Source organism: Suricata suricatta, chromosome 16 (assembly GCF_006229205.1).
Source record: "Suricata suricatta isolate VVHF042 chromosome 16, meerkat_22Aug2017_6uvM2_HiC, whole genome shotgun sequence".
Classification (NCBI taxonomy): Eukaryota; Metazoa; Chordata; class Mammalia; order Carnivora; family Herpestidae; genus Suricata; species Suricata suricatta.
In genome coordinates this window covers 13,048,900-13,070,841 of record NC_043715.1, presented here as the reverse complement: position 1 = coordinate 13,070,841, position 21,942 = coordinate 13,048,900, and the positions used below count along the sequence as shown (strand labels likewise).

Sequence of the window (21,942 nt, the reverse complement as noted above, 5' to 3'; positions counted from 1 at the left end):
GCGGAGCCGGCGCCGAGCAGCCGCGCGCGGGTCAGGGGCGCAGCTTTCGCGGATGACCCCGCCGGCGCGCTCGGGCGCTCAGGGGCGCGCGCCCGGCTCCGGCGGAGAGCAGGTGCAACGGGCTGTCCGAGCCGAGGTGTTCAGTCCTGACGGCGACTGGCTGGCGAGTGGGCGAGCGGACCTGAGGCTTGCGGTGCTGACGCGCTGGAACGGAGGCTGGAGGGGATGGAACCGACTGCGGGTGGGCGGCAGGGGGCGCCCCTGAGCCAGGGGTGGGTAGGGTCCTGGTAGCCGGCAGGCGGGGATGGATGCCGGTGAGGAGGAGATTGGGAATGAGAGCCTTTGGGGGCGAGAGGTCTCCAGGCCCCGGTCCTGAAATAGGGGTGGTAGTGAGGTAGGGAAAACGAGAGAAGATTCCAGAAGACTCTTGGGAGATGAATTCAGTAGGAAAACACAGGGAAGAAATTGTGGTTAGTTTGGACTTGCCAGTTTATTACACTCTGTAGTTTTGTAATCTCTTAACAGTAATTTACTTCCTTATTAAATAGGGGCATCTCGTCTTGAAGGGCAGAAGAGAGGCATCATTTCCCCTGAGCAGGGTTTCATGTTTCATTGTGGTAAAAATGCAGGGTGATTGGATGGGTGGGTGGGCAGAACAACCATTTCTTTCTTTCTTTCTTTTTTTGCTTTTATTTGTTAAATTGTTTATAATAGTTTATTGTCAAATTGGTTTCCATATAACACCCAGTGCTTCTCCCCACAAGTGCCCCCCTCCATGACCATCACCCCCTCCCTCCCTCCCCCTCCCGCTTCTGTCTATGGTTCGTTTTCAGTATTCAGTCGTCTCCCTTGATCTGTGTCCCTCACTCTCCCCTACTCTTTCCCCCTTCCTCTCCCCATGGTCCCCTGCCAGGTCTCTCCTGTTAGACCTTTGAGTGCAAACATATGGTATCTGTCCTTCTCCGCCTGACTTATTTCACTTAGCATGACATCCTCGAGGTCCATCCACTTTCCTACAAATGGCCAGATTTCATTCTTTCTCATGGCCATGTAATACTCCATTGTGTATATATACCACATCTTCTTGATCCACTCATCAGGTGATGGACATTTAGGCTTTTTCCATGACTTGGCTATTGTTGACAGTGCTGCTATAAACAACTATTTCTAAGAAGGCCTGCCTTTCTTATTCCTCCTCCAACTTATTTATTCCTGCAGGGAAATTTCTGCTGCAGATTCCCCGAAGGGACGGCTCCCAAGGACTCATCACCCATCCCATTTACCCAGTGATTACTACAGGGTAAGAGCATTGTGTTGGACTTGTCGGCTTATTGGTTCCCCAGCTCTTGTGGAATTCTTGTTTTCACCAGAGTAATAAATAATATGTTTTCATATGTGGTAGGACTAGCCCCTTTCTCCTATTTGCGTCTTTAAGGGTCTTGGTGCTCAATTGGAAATATGTTTCACACTGATTTCCTCTCTCACTGCCCAGATTTCCTAGGGCACTCGGTGCCTGCAGCACATCCTGTGCTTCGAGGTTGTTCTCGTTGCTCCCTGTGTGTCTGTCCTCCCTCCTCCGTTGACGGGGTGTTCTGTGATCCAGGGAAGGAGCTGAGCCACCCCTAAGTACACCACATTCAGAAGGTGTGCGAGGCAGCAGCTAGGAGCCAGTAGGGAGAGTGCGACTGAGCAAAAGTTCTCGAGCCCTTACCACCCTTGCAGCTGCCCCCAGTGTCTCTGGGGTTAGATTGCTGATTATACAAAGGACCTTCATGCCTTTTGAGTTGGAATGTTAATTGTGCTTCAGGCTTTGGCAATCTTCCGGGATTGTTTACACCTGTGGCTGCCGGTATACAACTACTTGCTGGTGAGGAATAAAGCGGCAGTGTGGGCGTCATTCATGTTGCTCCTCCCGTCCCCTTCCTTTGACTTTCGCTCTGCTTTTCCTCCTTCCCTTATCCTCGCGTCTTTGCTTCTGTGCGCCTGCGCGCACAAGAAGGATGGCTGGTGGGGGCCCTGGGCCCCACCCCAGGCCACCTTCAGCTCCCATCTGCTGCCCAGACTCCGAGCTGGCGGCAGAGTGTGTACTGAGCATAGAGCACTGCATGGAGAGTCAGCGGCTTCGCTTCGGTTTTCTCTCAGCCCCTCCCCAACCTTAACTTTGTGGCTTCTCCTCCCTTTCATCTTAACGGTGGCACAAATCCTGCCCCAAGAATTGGGGGTGGAAACTTGGCTGCAGGACAGGTGCCCCCCCCAGCGGCTGGGGTTCTCTGGGGCGCTGTCAGAGCTGTGAAGCCCGAGCTCCTGCTGTGAGTAGCTGCAGACGGCAGGATGCAGTTTGTTCTAGTAATCTCTCTAAACACATTCTGCAGGGCATCCTGTTACTCAGTCTTGAGTGGTTCCTCGCTGCCCATCAGGGGAAATAGCCATCTGGGCCCTGCAGTGATCAGGCTGACCCTTGACCTCCCAGGCGGACAAGAGAGACTATCCTGCAAAACCATCCGGGTCCTTCCTGCTTTCCTCCCTTTCTGTGTGCCCATCCTTTAAAAAATTTTTTTAATGTTTAATTTATTTTTGAGAGAGAGAGAGAGACAGTGTGAGCGGGGGTGGGTCAGAGAGAGAGGGAGACACAGAATCTGAAGCAGGCCCCAGGCTCTGAGCTAGCTGTCAGCACAGAGCCCGACACGGGGCTTGAACCCACAAACTGTGAGATCATGACCTGAGCTGAAACCAACAGTCCGATGCTCAACTGACTGAGCCACACAGGCACCCTATTTATGTGCTCCTCCTAATCGACCTGGGCTCCCCCTGCACAGTGGCCTGGACCTAGCAGAGATGTTTCTCTCTCTTTGTCACTTCTTTCCAACTTTTGCCGTTTCCTTGAGGTGATTTCTCTTTCTTTGGGGGCAGAGGTTGGTTTGGATTTTTTCTGGGTCCTCTGCAACAGGTATAGAAGAACTAGATTTAGCTTATTGATAGGGCCTGAGAGCAGAGGCAGGTGCAGCGGGGTGGTGGGGGCACACTGGAAGGAGTCCGTGTTGGAGCCGCCCAGGACTTGGGGGTGGGGGCAGGGAGTGAGGAGCTGAGGGGGAACCTGGCGCCAGGGAACGTGAGGTGAGGCCCTGCCTTCTCTCCTGCCCTGGGACCTTCTCACTGTCTTCTTCATTACTGAAATCCTGGCCTCTTCACTCTTAGCTCAGATAGGATGTCTGCCACGACCCCCTCCCTTGGTTCTTCTTTGACCTTCCCCTCTGCTCGCCTCTAGCTCTCTGCCAACAAGTCATAACCTCCAAGGAGACTGACAGGGTTATCTTCTCAGATTCTGTTCCCCTAGTGCCCACCGCCATGCCTCTTACATGGAATCCATTCCCTCAATCATGTTTCTTGAGTCCATGATTTCAGGGGTGCAGTGAGAGGAAAAACCTGCTCTGTGTGTCTGGGCCTATGATAGGACTTCACTGACAGGGTCCTGGGGACTCTGTAGGGGGGCACTAGTAAACAAAGGAGACGCCCCACCCCCACCCCAAACCCCTGGGAGGGGCAGGGTCGTGAAATCTTCCAGTTTGCAAAGTGAAGCTGCCCAGCGTCTCTCAGGAAGGGGCGCCTGCAGTTTTCCATCCCTTCCTCCAGGGGGCAGCCTTGCATTGCCTCTAACTCCTAAATGCTTTGCAATGGATACCAAGCACCTTGCCTATGAGACTTGGACTCTGGTTTCTGCTTTGACATTGACTGGCTGCATGATCTGAAGAAAGTCTCTTCACTTTCTGGGTTTGCTTCTCCTCTGTGAAGCAACAGGATCGATCCCCCTCCAGCTTATTCTGGGATACTAGCATCCCATAAATCTCTAGGGCTGGGGCCATTCTACTTCTCATAATGCCTTTAAAAGATCGGGCCTTAGAAGCACCCATGCTCGGCTTCTGGAGTCAGGTGCCTCTCTTCATCTCCAGGTCTGCCATGATCGGTTGTCTTAGTCTCTTTGTTCCCATAAGATGGTGATCATACCTGAATCTACCTTGCTGCGCTGCTGGCCTATTGAAGGAAGACACTGTTCTAGAGTGTGCCGTATCCACCTAGCATGGAGAGGCAGCTGTGGGGGCTGTTACTCATCACTGGTCGTTTGACCACTGGGAGCCGGAGGACCTTTTCTGGCTTTGCTGAGCTCCCTTCCTCACTGCTGGTGCGGAGCGTCCAGCTGTTGTCAGGGGCCCCTGCGAGAGAGTCGCAGCAGTCCCCAGAGCCACCACCTCCTGATCCCATCAGTTATATTCCCCTGGTTCCCAAACCCAGCGGCACATCAGAATAACTGTGGAGTGCTTGCTCTCTATCTACAAAAAGTACTTCTTTACTACGTTAAACTCGTCATAAATTTCGAAGTTACTTATAGAGCTAGGAGGAGCTGAACTAAGAAGGTCCTTCTATAGGAGGAAACAGTGTAGGCAGTGGTCTTCATAGTGGTCAGATAGTTTCTTAAAACCTCAGATTGTTGTCTGCATGTGCCCTTGGGCAAAAGCACAGATTATGTCTTCTCAGTGGGTCTAAGGGAACTGAATGTGGAAGCATGGTCGTGGGCGGCACCGACGTCCTCCTGCAGGGGCTGTGGGCTTCCTGGTGGAGTGGGCATCGTTGTTTTGGTGTGATCATCGAAATCATGGAGATGACAGGTGATCTGTGACATCCGGCTCTTTAGAGGAGAAGGATTTCTTGCACCTCTTGGTGAGACCCCAGCTGTGCCTGCTAGGAGGCCTGCCATGCACTCGGGGCCCCGGATGACTCCTAGGAGCTGGTTTTGGGGCCTCCAGACCAGGTGGAGCTCCTTCAGCAAGAAGAACAAGACCCTGCCTGTTGGCTTATTAGTGGTGCTGGGAGCCAGATTTCACCCATTTTGATGGTTGGGCCAGAGGAGCTCTCTGGCCACTGAGGGTGTCTTTTAGGAAGTTTCAGGTGACTTCTTACTTCTTGGAGCTGTTTTGAGGGACATGGTTTGTTGATAGCGAAGTTCAAATGAAAAATAAACCTGCTAGGGTATCCAGGGAAACACTGACACATTGAAAAGAAAGACTGTCTTTTAATGTTTTCTTCACCGGACATTAAAACAACCCATAAAGCCTCTGCAATTAGGGCCATGGTGCTGTGGTGCATGCGTAGACAGACCAGTGGAAGAGAATTGAAAGTGCAAACATAAACCTAAGTACAAATGGAAACCTCATGTATGACAGAGGTGGAGCCCCATTCTCAGAGGCAATGAAGACTTTAATAAATGGCGCTGGGGAACTGGGGAATCATTTTAAAAGATAAAGTTAAATCCATAGCACACATCATATAGAAGAATACACTCCAGTGGATCAAGAATTTAAATGTAAGAAAGGAAGCCATAGTAAGTACTAGTGAGAAGGACAGAAAGGATGGGTAAATTCCACTTGACCTCAGTGTAAGGAAGGGATTTGAAACCAGGACTCTGAATCCAGAGGCAATTAAGTGAATCATCGTAAATTGGACATGGCAAGATGCACCATATACAAAGTCAAAAGACAACTAAAAAATTGGGAGAAATTATTTGCAATACTCAAAGCTAAGGGCTTTGCTACAAAGACTTAGAGGTAAAATCCCTAATACGTAGAGAACCCTTGAAAATTGAAGGACAGAAGATGAACGATCCAAAAGGAAAATGAGAAAAGACTTGAACAGACAATTCACACACAACGCATACATTAAGACGGTCCTCAAACATATGAAAACATATACATGCACGCGCAGTCGTAAGCAGAGATATGTAAATTAAAACCACCGAGTGCCGGATGGTAACCAGGATTGGCTCCCGGAACATGTAAAAAGACCATTTAATGAGCAGCTGGCTAAATCTGAATGAAGTCTGTAGATTAAATATGTTCATGTTAATTTCCTTGTTTCAATCATTGCGTTAACAGTTGCATAAATGTTAACATCTGGAGAAGCTGGGTGAAGGGTGTGTGGGAACTTAATTATTTTCAAACGATTTTGTAAGTCTGAAAATTAAGAGAAAAAGTGAAAAATTAAAAACGAGTAAAAGTGGGGTGGGAGGCCAGCCTGGCCACACAGAACTGGACTTGGGTAGAAGGAACCCGGTGCTCTCTTACAGGAGCCCAAGGCTGAGGCTGGAGGACAGGGTCAGGAGCCTGGAGCTGGTTGGGTTTTAGGGGAAGACAGATATATCTGTGTGCTTGGGAACTGTGGGCCTGTTTATCAAAGGAGGAGATGGAGGCTCAAAGCAGAGTGAAACTGGTCCCCACAGCAGCCAGAGGAGGCGCTGTGTAGAGGGAGAAATGTGGCTCGAGGGTCCAGGAGGACTGTGTGGGGTCCCAGGCTGCCTCAGCCTGGTATGAAACCGTGCCCAGGGGAGGGGAGTTTGACCAGTAATCCCAGTCCATTCAGACCCCTAGTGTGTGTCCGTGGAAGCTCCGTCTTGGACTTTCCTGCCTTTAAATCTGGAAGGAATAGAACCTGTTTTCAAAGCACCATTGTAGGATTAAATGGCTCACATATGTAAGTGTGTTTATGTATGTACACTACTCACAAAGGTTGCCATTTTCTTAGGGACAACAGGAGATTGAGGGAGCAAGTCAACGGGCTGCGGAGGCCACCAAGCCACTGGGAAGCCCTGAGAAGAGCAGGTTTTAAGAAGGAGAACGAACCGTGATTTCAAGCAGCCACTAGATGCCAGGCGGGACCGTGGATCATCACAGACAGTTCTCACTGTAACCTTACGAGGGAGCTTTTTTATCGTTCCCATTCTGTGCTGTAACTCGCTGAAGGTCACGAGAGTAGGACTTTATTTCCTGTTCTGATCTGGACCTTGGGTATTAAATGGCCCTTGGGTTAAAGACTGGCAGGATGCCTTCCAGGGCTGAGACTCTGCTAAATGCTGGTGACTTTAAGCTGTCCCCACCTTCCCAACTGGAGTGCAGGTTGAAAAAAATTTTTTTTTAAATGTTTATTTATTCAGTTTGAGAGAGAAAGAGAGGCAGAGGGAGAGGGAGAGAGAGAATCCCAAGCAGGCTCTGTGCTGTCCATGCAGAGCCTGAGGTGGGGCTCGATCCCAGGAACCATGAGACCATGCTCTAAGTGGAAATCAAGAATTGGACACTTAACTGACTGAGTCATCTAGTCGTCTCTGGAGTGCAGGTTGATCAGAGCTGCTGCAGAGAGACTGGGCACCATTTGCCCTGAGAATCTTTATAAGCACACTTTTTACTCTGTCCCTTTCCTGCTTCAACCTTCCAGCTGCCTCCTGGGAAATTCTCCTCCTTGCTCTGTCCTCCAGACCCTCCTGAGCCTTCCTGCCCCAAGTCTCTTCTTCTTAACTCCCACTCTCCATGAGGATCCTGCCCCTTCCTCTCCACTTCCTCTTGTCCTGCACCTGCCCAGAGTGAACTTGCTCCTTCCTCCTAACTTGTAGAGAAACTTCCCCCAGCATTACTCCTTTGGAGCTTTCCTGGTTCCCTGGGACAATTTACCTTTTTTAGGGGCAAAGGATGATTTAGACTTCTGAATCCCCTGTGTAAGAAGTTTGTCCTGTGTATTGAATTCTCCAGTGTCCACATGGCAGACAGGCTTTTGTGCAGGGTTCAGGGAACCATGGGTTCATCAGCAGGGCCGAGGTAAGAGGGCTGGGAAGTCCCAGGAATCCCACCAGACACGAACCTAGCCCGAGAGGCTGGCCAGGAGAGGTGGGGGGGTTCTGGAGATGGACAGCCATCGGGCCCCATGGTGAGTTAGGAAGAGCCGGAGGAGGGGGACAAGGGACAAGTGAGGAGGGGCGTTGGCTGTGTCTGTTCCTGCCCCAGAAATGCCTTTCCCTTCTCTCCATGTCTGCCTTTGTTTCCTTTTCAGAGCTCACCATGTCTGCCACTAGAGCCCCTCTGACCCATTTTCTTGGTACTTGGTTGGTCCTCCATCCTGCGGCTCTCGACCTCTGTCAGATCTTTGCTTCACTGTTTCCTTGGTTATCTGCCTCATTCTGGAGACTCCATGGGAGGGGCTGGAACAGTGGCTTGTCATTTATGGTCCTTAAAGTACCAGACCCGGTGGCCGGGCCGAGAAAGCCCTCAATATGTGATGCTGACCGGACACATTCATGGTACAGCAAGGGATAAAAAGCAGAGCACGGTGAGCATGACTTTCCCCGTGTTGTCGAGAGTGAAATGAGAAAATCCCCAAGAGGAAGTGAGCCCTGAACCCAGCCCTCAGCCTTCCTGGGCAGGGACCCCAAGAAATCCGATAGGCAGACCTAAGGCTTGGGTCGCTTAGCAATTAAGACAGCAGGGGGCGCTCTGGCCCTACCTAGGTTTCCTCCTCTGGGGCCTCAGTCCTCCCCGCCTTGAGCAGAAATACTGATTCCAGCGGCAGGATGCCCACGAGTCCACACTGGCACACTTGGGCTGGCCCCTCTCAGCTGGGCTGAGTGTGAGGGAAGGAGACCCTCATCTTCATGGCCTTTTCTCTGGGATGAAAAGTAAGGTTCTGATGATGCCACCAGCTCACAAATACTTGAAGGCCCCAGGGCCAAGGGGGCAGGTCTATTCCTTACCTTGACACACTAGACTGTCTGTGTGATCTTGACACATTTACTTCCCCTCTCTGGGCCTGTTTCTTCTCCACCACGTGGCAGGGTCCATAGTTTCCAGCCCGTTCCAGGATGCAGAGCACCCCTAAATCATGCCTGGCTATGGTGGTGCTCTGTGGACCATCCATCCTTTGTGGCCTCAGACAGTGCCCTTAGGGGACCAAAGTCCAGAAAAGCCACCTTCCCCTGCTGTGGGGACTGGTCCTGAACTGGGCATTTTCCATCCCCTTCCCAGAAGCCTCCCGTGCATGACAGGGCAATGAGATAGCCTGTCTAGGGAAGCAGCTGGAGCCCCTTAAGAGAGAAGTCCAAACTGGGTCTAGATGTGGTCAGTATTATACACACATGGCAAATGGGTAACGTCTGTTAAATGGAGTTGGCTGTTGTTTTCTGAAACAGAAATTTTAGATTGGAATATGTGTATTTGCAAACCGTGAGAAAAATATGCCATTGAATGCAGTTTCCTGCCTGTCACAGGCCTCCAGGGATGCGAAGGTGCCACGCTGGGCGGGTTTTCAACAGGAAGCTGGGAGTGAGATGGAAGAGTGACCACCACGAAGTGAGGACGGAGGAGCCCCAGGGCACAGTCTCAGCTGGAGGAGAGTCAGGTCCGTCCCTCACAGCAGCTCGCCCGACTGCTCCCCAAGCAACCTGTTGCTATGAAACAAAAGCAGAGGCAGATTCCAGGAACCAAGGAGAGGTTTAATGGAGGAATAATGAGGAAACCTCAGGGAGTCACCATCACTTACTGTTTTCCAGATATTGGCGGCGGGCCTCTGAGGAGCGGAGAGACGGGCCTGGCAAGTCTGGGTGGGCAGCTTTGGTGGCCGCAGAGGCACAGGTGTCTCGGAGCTGGCTCCACAAATCTGCTGCTGGCGCGGCGGGTCACGTTCACAGGTGAGCGTGGTTGGAGATGAGAAGGATCTGACCCAGACCTTGGCTTCCCGTCCTGCCCGATCCCAGGGCAGCAGCTGCCCAGACCTGCGACTCGGGAGAGTCAGAGCCCAGTCCCTCTCCCTGCAAACTCAGTGGTCACGGGGAGGGCACCGCCTCTGCTCTATGCCAGGTGTCTACGTCCACTCTGGAGCTGCTGTCCCTGCCGAGGCCAGTGTGATAGGGCGGCTGGCCAGGCGTCTTTGATGACTTCTCTCCCAGCGAGTGGAGGGCAGCCAAGGAGTGCGAACCCCACGGAAAGCGCCTGGCATCTGCTGGCGTCCTGAGCCTGGAGCGCGCCGGCCATGCCTGCGGCTCTCACTCGCTGGCTGTGTCACCTCTCTGTACCCCTGTCCTTCTTTGTCACATGGTCTGATCTGATTGGATGACTGTGAGGTTTAAGTGAGCCAATACATGCTGGAGGTTCTTTAGAGCAGGGTTTCTTTTACTTAGAAGGACAAAAAAGTAGGAATACTCCCTAAGAAGAGGACCTGACCTCAGTATCTTTGGGTGCCTGATAAGGGGAGATGTTGAATGACGTCAAAGACTGGTGAACCACCCCCTGCCAAGCTGCAGAGCCTTGTGTCTGTGTCTCTGTGCATAAATAGCTTTCCCCTCAAGCACAAAGGCTACGAGCTAAGATGCTCGAAGGGTCATGACTCAAGATTGGATGCCTTGAGGGTTCAAGTGTCTTTATTCCTGACCAGAGTTCCTCAGCCTCGGCACTATTGACATTTGGGGCCAGTGACTTTTTCACAGGAGTGGGGGAGGGGGCATCCTGTGCATGGTACCAAGGATCAGCAGCGTCTGGAGCTCTGCCCCGGGAGAGGCTGGTTGTGACAACCAAAGATGTCTCCAGATGTTGCTAAATGTCCTCTGGGAGGGGAGAGGGGGACCAACTGCCTCCAGGGGAGAACCCCTCTGTGTGTGCCGTGAGCCCACGGTGAGTGGCCAGCTGTGCGAAGTTCCTGTACCAAGGTTGCTTTTCTGAATCTCAGTGTGGCTGCTACTTCCGTGAGCTGTCTGGAGGGTCCAGTGACATCCTGACAGAGGGTTTTTCAAAGTTGATGGGCCATAGGCTTTCCAAACCTGGCCCTGTTTGATAAAAATTACTGCTTCCTTAACCTGGCTGGGCAGCTGGATCAACTGGAACTGGACTTTTATTGTATTTCTCTTCACTTAAACCTAAAGGGTTTTGTAGAGCATTAAATGCAACATAAATCACTCAGCCATTTATTATTAAAACCTAAACTACAATGAAAATTAAACAGTTCATTCTGTGGAGAACAAGATCTTGAGGTAATCTTCTTTTGTGGTGAATACATTTTTTTTTTTTTTGACACCACAAAGCTCAAATCGGTAGTTCCTCATTCAGGGAAAGGACCAGAGAAGGGTTTAAGGAGAAGGCCCAGCAGGAAACAGAAACGGTAGAAGAGTTGGAAGCGCTTGAGGTCCCCACAGTTCAGTAGGTGGTCTCCGGGTACCGTAAGCTGGGAGCCCCTGTGGTGGGAGCCATCCGGTCTGTGATGAGGGTCTTTGACCCCCCACCTTTTAAATGATTAGTCCTCCTCCATAGGTGACTATGTTTCAGCTCTCCTCTTGCTTAACCCCTCATACGTGGGCTCTCACATCTCCCCAGGAATTCTTGTGTCCTTGCCCGGGAGGAGGAATGTTCCTTCAGACTTCGGCAGCTTTTCTTTTTCCTTTTTCTGAATGCTCGTGGAGCTTGCTTTTGGGCGTTCTTCCACCGTGGGCTCGCCGGCGTAGCGGCCTGGCAGTGGACCGCAGAAGCAAGCTTTGGAAATGCTGCGGTTGCAGCAAGCTCGGGGTGACGGGCTGCCACCAGTGGAGGGGGCCGGGGCCACTTTTTGCCCTGAGTCTCTCCTCCACCCAGTGGGGTTTGGGGATCTTGTCACTGACCCCTAGTATAAGAAGCCATACAGAATCCGGCTCTTGGAGGTGCGTGTCTGTAGCACTGGGTGTGGCCATTTGAGTCCCCTTGGCGTTTGTGTGGACCTGGACTGTCATCTGCACAGCTGGTCCTGTGAGTCCAATGATAAGGGTTCCAGCCAGCGCCTTGTGACACCAGCGGCAGTTCTGTGACAAAGCTAACATGCAGAGCCGTCTAGGGTCGCTGAGGGTCGTGCACCACAGCAACGATACTAGATGGTACTAGATGCTGTAAAGGCAGGGAGCCGGCTCTCTTCAGGGCCAATGTGGCTCTTATCTTGGGGTTTCTCAACGATGCACTGGGACGCCGCATTGTGTAGACCAGGTTGATGCTGCGGGTCATCATAGCTGTGGGAGAGTCCATTTCCCAGATGGGCGTGGCAGCCATGGGGCTGGGGTGTCAGGTTTGAAGTCAGCTGCGGATGGCCCCTCTGAGAAGGAGTCTCTTCAAGCCGGGCAAACTACACCAGAGACTGTGGTGCAAATTGTCATAATCGCGTGGAGTCCTCCCGTTTGCTGTGTGGACAGTAGAGCTGGGGCTGGGGGTACAGCCTCACAGGTGCGGCCGCAATCTCCTCATTCTCACTTGGAAGAGCCAGGAGGCCTGGTGTGGGGAGGGGTGCTGACTCGGCCAGCCCAGGATTGGCCTCTTCGTGGCCACTGAGCTGGCTCCTCTTCGACACTGTCACAGACTCGGCGGTTTTCCTGTGATCCCTGCAGAAGTAGAGGGTTTGGACGCAGCACAAATAGGGGGGCGGGAGCTGAGGCCTCAGATGAGCCCAGGACTAGGTGTGGAGCGTGCTCAGCAGGCCTTGGCCCTAGTCTAGGCTAAGCCGCGCCTGGGAGGGATGAGGAGGCTCTTACAGTTTGGCTCCTTGTTGGTGCTGGGAAAACAGTGTGAGCAGTGGTCTTTATAGAGGTCACACAGGTTTTTAAAACCCCAAACCTCAGATTGTTGTCTGCATGTACCCTCTTGGGCAAAAGGAAGTTCTTGCTCTGGGAAAGTGTGGATTGTATTTCTCATTAGGTCTAAGGAGAACCAAAGGTAGGAGGTTCTTCGGGGTGGGACAGTGGTCTCCCCATGGGGCTGGGCATCTTAGCCTTAGAAATCATGGAAATTGTGGAAACAACAAGTGGTCTGTGGCACCCAGCTCTGTAGAGGAGAAGGATCCCTTGTCTCTGTTGGTGGGGCCCCAGCTGTGGCTGCTGGGGAGTTTCTGGTGACTGCTTCTTGGAGCTGTTTTGAGGGACCCTGTTTGTTGAAGTCTCTCTCTCTTTCTTGGTGTGTTTGTTTTAAAGCGCATCTCCATTTGGCAGCCCCTCTTCCCTGTGGCAAAAGCTCTTTTACCATCTTGTGCTGTGAATGAGAGTTCATGGCTTTCCTGTTTACAATACAAACGTAGATTTTAGACGACCTTTCTTGTTTTAAATGTTTTTCTCCAGGTCTTGGACTTTCTGTTGGTTCATCTTCACTTCCTCAAGCAGCTTCTGCTCCTTCTCCTTCGTGATCAGCTGTCTGGGCATGAATGCGACTTGTGGCCCATGGTCTTCATTAGGGCCTGTGTGGTGTTGCCTTCATGTTCCACGTGAGCACTGACTGAATGCAGGGAGCACCTCCTTCACCTCCTTCATTGCTTTACATTTTCTTCCAGTTCTCGCCCACAGGACACATGGTCTCACTGGGGATTGGAGGGCTGCATCTCCTTCAGACCACTCTCTTTTTTCTGACTCTGTGGCAGAGCTCTGACTTGCTGCCGGCGGCCTTCTGAAGGCTCGTGTGATGTTTTTCTCCATTTTTCTTGGTAGCGTGTGGGCCGTACACCTTTTTAGTTCTTCCTGCCATGGCATAGTGATGCCCCGTCTCCTTTTGGAACAGAAATGGTTGCCCCTCTCCAACCGTCGTGGATGGTATTTTGTCCTGTGTTGACTGTGATCTGACATGATCATCTGACTTTGTATTTTCTTATCCTGGGATTCAACTGCCTTCTGATTTGTGGTGCATTGGATGCCGGGGGTGTTGCTGGGAGTCGTGGTAAATGGCACGAGGAATTGGTGTTTACACAGGGACTCCATCCAGTCTCCTTGGCAGATCGGTGCTGGGCAGGTGTTAACTCTCCAGAACTTTCCTAGCCTCCTCAGTTTTTGGGCTAATTTCTTTTGCCTGTGGCTCTTCATCTCTTTACCCTTTAAGCCAGCTATGGTTTCAGCTGCTGAGTCTTCAGTGAAATATCCTGTCTTCTGAGGAGTCAGTGATTTTCCCAAAACCAGAGGCCAAGAAGAGTGACTCTGGAAAGGGAGTCATGAGCAGCAGTCCCTTCCCAGGACTCACAGAGTGGGACAAAGACTGCCACCTCTAGGCTGTGACTCCTGGGGGCAGCTGGCACCCCATCAGCCTCTCCTTTCTGTGAGCTCACAGTAACTCCCTTCCCCTGGGAGACACGTGGCTCTGTCCCCAGCTGCCACCAAGCCAAGGGGGCTGCTCGGACTTTAGTGATTTAGAGCCTAAGTTTTGTCATCAGGAAGAACTCTTCAGAACTCCACCTTGGGTTTTTAAACTACCATCAGAAACCTTGCTTTTCCTGTAACCTTTAAATTCTGTTTGCACTTTCTGCTCTAACAAATTTTAGCTGTCCCTTTCAAGGGGAGTTAGTGGGATTCTGGGTCCTGTTTGGAGCCATCGATGGTGAGAGCCAATCCCCTCCTCATGGCAAGACAAGCTTGATGGGCTGCTGCCCCACTGACCAGAACTGGGCACTGCTGGCTGACTGTCCTGCCCTGCCCTGGGCTGCTGGTTACCAGCTCGTTTTTCTCTTTGTGTCCCAGGGGGGCGGGTGGGCTGGCTTCAGGGACTTGCTACCTCTGCCTGTTTAATGCTCTGCTGTCATTGTCTTGAAATTCTTCATAAGTTTTGGGAGGAGGAGGCTGTGTGTGTTTACTTTCAGCGCTGGGAAGAGGCTGGGGTTGAAGAGAGTGAGTGCAGATGGGAAGGGAAGGAGCCATCTTAAAATCAGCGGGATGAATAGGGTGAGATCAGGCATTTTGTATGGGACTCAAAAGGCAAGAACAGCCAAGTGGTTATATGCCATCTCATTAGACTGGGAGACCCAGTGGGCAGGGACGGGCCTGCTTTGGTTCTTCACTCAATGATCCCCAGTGTGGGTGCAGCACGACTCAGCGCCCATACCAACTGCTCCGAAGAACAGTTGTGGGAACGGTGGCAGACCTCGTAACCGAGCTGAATGACCTTGGAATGTGGTTCTTTGGCAGAGGGCAAGTTTCCTCCTGGTCAGCAAGCTGGTTAGGCAGAAACCAGCTCTTCACTTCAGTTGGTGTTGATCACTGATATTTCTGTTGTTGGTTTCACATGATGGAGCATGTGCCCTTTGGTTCATACATGTCTGTGACCCTGAACTTATGGATCATTCTGTGCCCTCTGAAGAACTTTGTTCTCTCAGCCTTTGACCCTCCAGTCAGGATTCTTTGTGTCTCTGCTGGGTTCCTTTTTCCTAACCTCCACTGCCTCCCCAGCTGAGCACCATGGCACTCTAGGTCATGCACCTCAGAAATGCCCACTGAACAGGATGACAGATACTTCCTGCACATGCCTCCCACCCCTGCCAGTGCTCCCACCCTCATCCCTGCAACTGAACAAACTCTTTGGTCAGTGCTGGTGGTCTGAACATAATAAAGATGCTTGCGTTGCTCCTGAGCGATCTACCAACCTCCACCTTCCCTATCCTAGGCCACCCATGCCCCTTTGCTCCTTTACCATGCCTGCATTTGCTGGAGAAAATCCTCCAGGTGAGGCATCTCCAGGAAGGGAGACGGTGCTGGGAGCCCCTGAGAGGGTCTCTCTGTGGTGTCTGCTCTGTCCTAGGCAGCTGCAGCTGGGTGAGGGGACCCCCAGGTATTTTCCTTTGGGTGGGCAGTGTGGGAACACTCCTCCATTCCTGGCAGATCATTATCCGCGGTCTGTGCAAGGTCCCTCTCTTGGAGTTTTAATTCCTTTGGATGAGATTTTCCATGGCCATTCCTCCGTCTCCCAGGGAGACTGTCTTTCTGGAAAGCCCAATGGGTGTCTTTTGCCTTTTCTTTTTTTTTTTTAATGCTCTATTAAAACATCATGGCCATCTTGTGTGTAAGCTCTTTTAATTCACATCGATGGTATTGTTATGCCATTTCTCATTCTGTTGACTTTTTCATTCAATGCTATGTTTTAAGATGCGATCTTTCCCTCTCCATTCTTAAATCCTATTGAGATTACCCAACGAGCTTTTGTTTATGTGGGTTAAAACTATTGCTTTTTGACACATTAGACATCAAAACAGACATTTGCATTAAATATTTATTGATTCATCTGCAAATAGCAATGATGAACACATCACAAATTAACGTAAATAATATTTTGGCATTGTTGTGAAAATAGTTTTGACCCTGCAGACTCCTATCCTGTAGTAAAGTGTCAGTTTGTTCCATAAGGTGAAAAAGGGCCCTATGAAGGATACAGTTTGGAAAGTGAATTTTATTTATATTACTTTATAAATACCCGCATTGGAAAAGACACTATGAAATATATTGCATTTTAGCAAAGTTTGCTCAGGTTTGATAGGCTTGCTCCTTGATTTACTGATCTTTGCCTGCAGTATGGAAGGTTATTCTAGATAACAGAGATTCTCTGTCTTACCAGGACACTTTCTGGTGCTTTATGTTGAATTTGTCATGTCCTAGAATAGGTGATTTTAAAATACCAAGAACAAAAACTCATCACTTATGAACATGCCATATGTATACTTTCCTGTTTATTTTGCTTCTTTATTCTTTATTTTGTTTGATTTTTTTTTAAAGAAAACTAAGGTATTATTCACTTTTTAAAAGAGTATTAGTCAGTGGTTTTTATTATTAGGTTGTGCAACTGTCCCCACCATCTAATTCTGCCTAATTCCAGGTAGAATTCCTAATTTATTAATTCCTCATTGTTAAGGTCCTAATGAATTCCAAGTTCCTGATTTAAGCAGTCACTGCCCCTTTCCTCTCACCCCTGCTCCCACCCTCTGGTCACCATTAATTTACATTTCGTTCTCAATGTCGTGAATCTTATTTTATTTTATTTTATAAAATGTTTTATTTATTTTTGATACAGAGAGAGACAGAGCATGAGAGGGGGAGGGGCAGAGAGAGAAGGAGACACAGAACCAGAAGCAGGCTCCAGGCTCTGAGGTAGCTGTCAGCACAGAGCCTGACGCGGGGCTCGAACCTACGAACGTGAGATCTGACCTGAGCTGAAGTCGGAGGCTTAACCGACTGAGCCACCCAGGCATTCCATGAACCTTTAATATACATGGAATCACACAAGATGTGGCCTTTTGTGTTTGGCTTCTTTTACTTAATGTTTTCAAGGTTCATCCATATTGTAGCGCATATCAGTACTTCACTGCATTTTTATGGGCAACTAATATCCCATTGTCTGGATATAATTGTATTTTGTTCATCCATCAGTTGATGGACATTGGACTTGCTTCCACTCTTTGACTATTATGAATAACGCTGCTGTGAACACTGTGCAAGTTTTTGTGTAGACACGTGTCTTCTAATACTCTTGGGTCTGTTTACTTTTAAGTGTTACCATTTAATTATCTGCATAAGCAAAGATTTTTTCTTAGGCACCTGTGATATAGGTTAATCAAGTGTCCAAATCTCTTCTGACAACTCTTTAGATTTTGCCTCGCCAAATAATTTAATAAATATATGGGGGAAATATGAAAGGGTACTTTCAGGTATCTTTCCAACCTACAGTGATCTTTGAGATGCCCCAGAGGAGCCCTGGAAAATCACAAAAGATTTGTTTTTGCTCCGTATTAAAAGAGAGCTGCTAGAATTAATTAGGTTTGTGTGGTGTGTTACTGTTATAAGATTCACATAAGAGGGGTTGTCAGATCAGAAGACACGTTCCGCCTTCCTGAAGTTAAGCTTACGTGGAGCGATGTTAATGTAATATTTTGGAAAATGTGTGTGTCTCTGTTTTAGGGGAGGTCCCTGGAGACTGGTCAGTGTCTTCCCTGCCCATATGTTTTTACCCTCAGGGGAAGCACCCATCTAAAGTCTTAGGAACAAGTTCTGTACTGTACCCACATAGAGACGTCTACTCTCCTCCATTCTGATGATATTAGTGAGAGAAAGAAACATAAGCACAGCCGAGGAGTCTTTGCCACCTTACAGATGTTTTAGTTTAATGCTTCCCTGGAGGCTCTAAGCAGCAGGCTGCACTTTGTGTTTGCAGAGACACAGGACAATCTTACAGCCTCGTGACAAATGACTGTATTAGGTACTCCAAACCTTCCAGGCATTAAAGAATAGACCCTTGGGTGCAGGCTTCTGAGCTGATGTCACTTGACCAGCTCTCAAGACTGTCCTGGTGGACCAGGTCAGGATTTCCAGGACTCTTTCCATTCCAGAAGCTCTAAGCCAGTTTGGTGAAAGCAGACTGCTAATCCAAGGTCCAGGGGAGCAAGAACGAAATGATGAGGGGGTTTTATTGTGGTTATTTACATGATTGGTAATGTTTCATTGCTCTATTTTCTGGTTCAGTGAGGAGAGGAAGCCTTCTCTTCCTTGGCTCCCTGTAACCTCCACAACTCAGTAGACTCTGCTTTTGTAAACAGAAATAAGGCATTTAAAAACGACACTCGGTTTTCACTGGTGTGTAATGGCTTTCATTTGCATTTCCCTAATGGCTGATGATGTCCCTCTTTTATTTTTTCCTGGCTTATAAACATTTATTGAAAGTTGGATCTTCTATCCCATGAGCATCCACCCAGGTGCCTTTTACCTGGATTGCTGCTCTCATAAATGGCCTCTAAATCTTCAGGCTGCAGGTCAGTCTTCTCTTTGTGTGTGTGTTTGCCACTCATACGCACACCCCATGGTCCTCCCTGCCTCTGCCAGTGGATCCGTATGTCCCCTGACGAGCCGGCCAGGTTTGGAGGACTCCCCTCTCTGAAGGAGGAGGCAGTGCACCAAGTGCACCTTCTCTGAAAGGGGAGTAGGACATCCCAAATTTGGAACCAGCCGAGCCCCTGTGAATCCTGGGGCGCTTCGGCCCTAACAACCACGGTTCACATGACCCCACAGGCGCCACTGAGACACATTATGTGCCAGGCACTGTGCATGGTGTGTGTGCAACTGGGATTACCTAGTCCTCACAAAAACAGCCCACATCTCATCATGTGACAGGAACACAAATACTGATTAGGAGGCGGGCTGTGCCTTTCCTGTGTAGTCACTGCTGCAACCAGTTACCCCGGACTCAGTGCCTTAAAACTACACACATTTATTATCCTATGGCTCTGGAGGTCAGAAGTCTGAAATAGGCTAAAATCAAAGTATCATGGGCTTCTGTAGGCTCAAGGGAGAATCTGTTTTCCCGCTTTTCCTAGTTTTTAGATGCCTCCTGCTTCTATCTTGAAAGCTAGCAGTGGCTGGCTGAGTCTTTCTCACACTGCATCTATCTGACTTCTGCCTCTCTCTTTCACATCTAAGGACCTTTGGGATTCCTTCGGGCCCACCAGGGCAATCTCCCGAAAGTCAGCTGGTTAGTAACCCTAATTCCTTCTACCACCTCAGTTCCCCTTTGCCAGGTAAGATAATGTACTGTCTACGTCCTGACATCTTGCGGGGGCATAACTCTGGGGAGTTGAGGGGTCTTAGGTGGGGAAGCTGGAAGGAACAGTGCCTCTAGGTGTTTGGGTTGAGGAGACCTGGGCAGGACCCATGCGGGGTGAGCTTGCTGTCCTTGGGCCTCCCACTCTGGCTGGGGGAGCAGCTGGAACACATACCAGGTCAGGTGCTCATGGTGCCCTGGGGAAAGATAGTGCCAGGGAGGCGCTACGGAGTGCTGGGGTGCCATGGGCTACAGGTTAATCAGGGTGGGCCTCTCTGAGGCGGTGACATTCGAGTGAGACTAGACGGAGAAGAGGAAGGGAGGAGTCACAGAGCAGCCTGGGGAAGTGAGGCGTCAGGGCCCCTCTGGAGCTGGTCCTGCCTGGCCCGTGAGCTCTATTTCTCACATGTCCCTCTGTGCTTCTCCCAGATGAGCCTGGCTGCCTTGGGCCATCATTTATGCTTTTTTGTTTTTGTTTTTTTCCTGGTAGAAATTCTCACATGGGAATTCCACTCCCCACCCCACCCCCCACCCCCAGTCTAAGCTCGGGGCCACGTTGGTTGCCTTCCCTGGACCCACCACCTACCAGGCTGAGTTGGCAGCTTCCTCACCTCTCAGGCCTGGGCATCTTTAAGCTGTCTGCAGGACAGCCAGGGACTGTGCTATTCACTACTGTGTCCCCTGCATCCAGCATCCATCTCAGAGCTGTTGAACTCCCAGCACTGTGAACGTGCCACCTGTTTTGTGTTGGGATCTCGCCAGAGACACTAAATACCAGGCTGTGTGTCCCAAATCCTAATTTCTCTGCACCTTCCCCCAACCTGCTCTGCTCCCTCCTGGGTTCCTGGCATCTGCCACGTGTCCCGTTGCTCAAGCCAGCAGCCTTGGAGTCACTCTTGATGGTTTCTTGCCCAAAGTACTTTTCCAGCCCTCAGTAAGCCCCTCTACTTTAGTTTCAGAGGCAGGTCAGGGATCTGACACTAACTGTCACCCCTGCCACTTCATTCGTCTGACTCATCAGCATTTTTCAGCTCTACTACCTCATCTTCCTCCTAAGTGCTTTTCCTCTGGTCTCTTATATTTCAGTGTTCATAGAGGAGCCAGAGTGACCTTTGAAATATGCTATGTAATTTCTCTGATGTAGCCCCCAGTGGCTTCCCTTCACACAATGAGATCCAAAGTCCTTTTAATCAAGGTCTCTCAACACAGCACCTGACCTGGTCTCACCTATTACCCTCCTCGTCTGTTCACCCCTGACCTTCATTCTGCTCTGGCCCCAGGGAACTCCGTTCTGAACATCCCAGGAACTCTTCTACCTCAGGGCCTTTGCACTAGGCTGTTTCCTCTGTCTGGACTCTTAGGATGGCAGCTTGCTCACTTCAGTCTCTGCTTGAATAATACCACCTTTTCAGAGAACTTATAATAATAGCACCTCCGCCTTTCCTATCCTTTTCCCTCGTTGAACTTTTCTGGAGAGCACTTATCCCCATTTTACATTATGATACTTTTGTGTTTATTGGCTTTCACATGAGAGGAGAAGCTCCCATGGAAGTACTCAATAAATATTTGTTATTGAATGAAGACAACGGAGCAAATACAAGGTGCCCATGTGAGGGGCACCCAAGCTAAACACTAGGAAGCAGGGAGGGATTCCCAGGGGAAGGGACAGTTACTTTGTTACTGCTGCCAGCCAGGTCTGTGGGCCATACATTCAAGGTGGCTGTGGGATCACGTGTTCTGACTGGTCAGAGAGCCACCAGACCTAGCCCATGTCTTTGTCTTCTTGTCTCCCCATGCAACGTGTGGTAGAAGTAGCTGCTAGGAAAATGTTATTAGCACTTTCCTTGGGAGAAGAACTGCAGTGGTTCTAACCCTAAAAGCTTCTTCCCAATGACCTGGCATCCTGTGGGTTTGACCAGCCTGCTCTGGGAACCACCTCATACTGGCCAAGATGCACCTAATTCCCGCTCACCAAGTTCTGGTTGTGAGTCCCGCCCCCTCCTCTGGACTTGCTGAGTGGACTTGGTGCCCCTGGGCATTTTCCTTCTCTTAGGAGACATTTCTGCTGACCTTGTGTTAGGAGCTGGGGAGTTGGAGTCAGCTGGAGAAAATGCAGGCCAAGGGAAATGTGGACCTGGGGGTGCCTGGGAGACCAGGGGAACGCAGACCTCTCTCCAGAATGTAGTTAGATGGATTTGTTCCAAAGGGAACTGTGTGTGGTGACAGAATGTACCCCGGAGACATATGCCTCGTGGTTGAAATCTTTCTATCAGCCTCATGCAGGTCAGGGAGGCCCCTCTCTGGAATGGGAGATTTCCCTTACCTGGTGTGGGGCTGGGCAGGGGTCTTCCTCCGAGGGAGGGGCGCTGGCTCCTGATGCACCGACCAGTTAGGCGGCAACCGGCCGGTGTTGACAGGAGAGAAGCGGTGGAGGGGAATCACAATGCCACCTGTCCCTGTTGGGAATCACCTGGCCCAGGCTCCCAACACAGAAGAGTCAGGACCGCTCCACCCCTGCCCCCTGTCCTGATAGATCCTGATAGACGGGTATCTAGGTTCGGAATGAACTAATCAGGCTTGATAAAGAAGGCAGGGTCTCCTGAAGAGCACCGGCCTCCCCTTCCGCTGAGCAGAAGTGGGCCTGGGCGAGGGGACTCCAGCAAACCCCATCTAAGAGCCGCAAGCTCGTGGATCCCAAACCGTGACAGCTGCTCCTCTCCATCTTGCCTGGGACGCTAGTAGGGGAAGCGCAGGTGGAGGAGCTGGAGACCCGCATCGGGGGCACGCGGTGCTGGGGACCAGG

The 21,942-nt window shown here is 50.4% G+C and overlaps 1 long non-coding RNA gene across 1 annotated transcript; it reads left to right on the top strand.

The window, feature by feature from the left end:
- Positions 1–554: 554 nt before the first annotated feature.
- Positions 555–10,816, top strand: LOC115281097. Its single transcript, XR_003904071.1, has 5 exons — positions 555–617; positions 1,219–1,300; positions 7,867–8,142; positions 9,077–9,207; positions 9,359–10,816. It is a non-coding gene; the product is annotated as an uncharacterized LOC115281097 (long non-coding RNA).
- Positions 10,817–21,942: the final 11,126 nt, after the last annotated feature.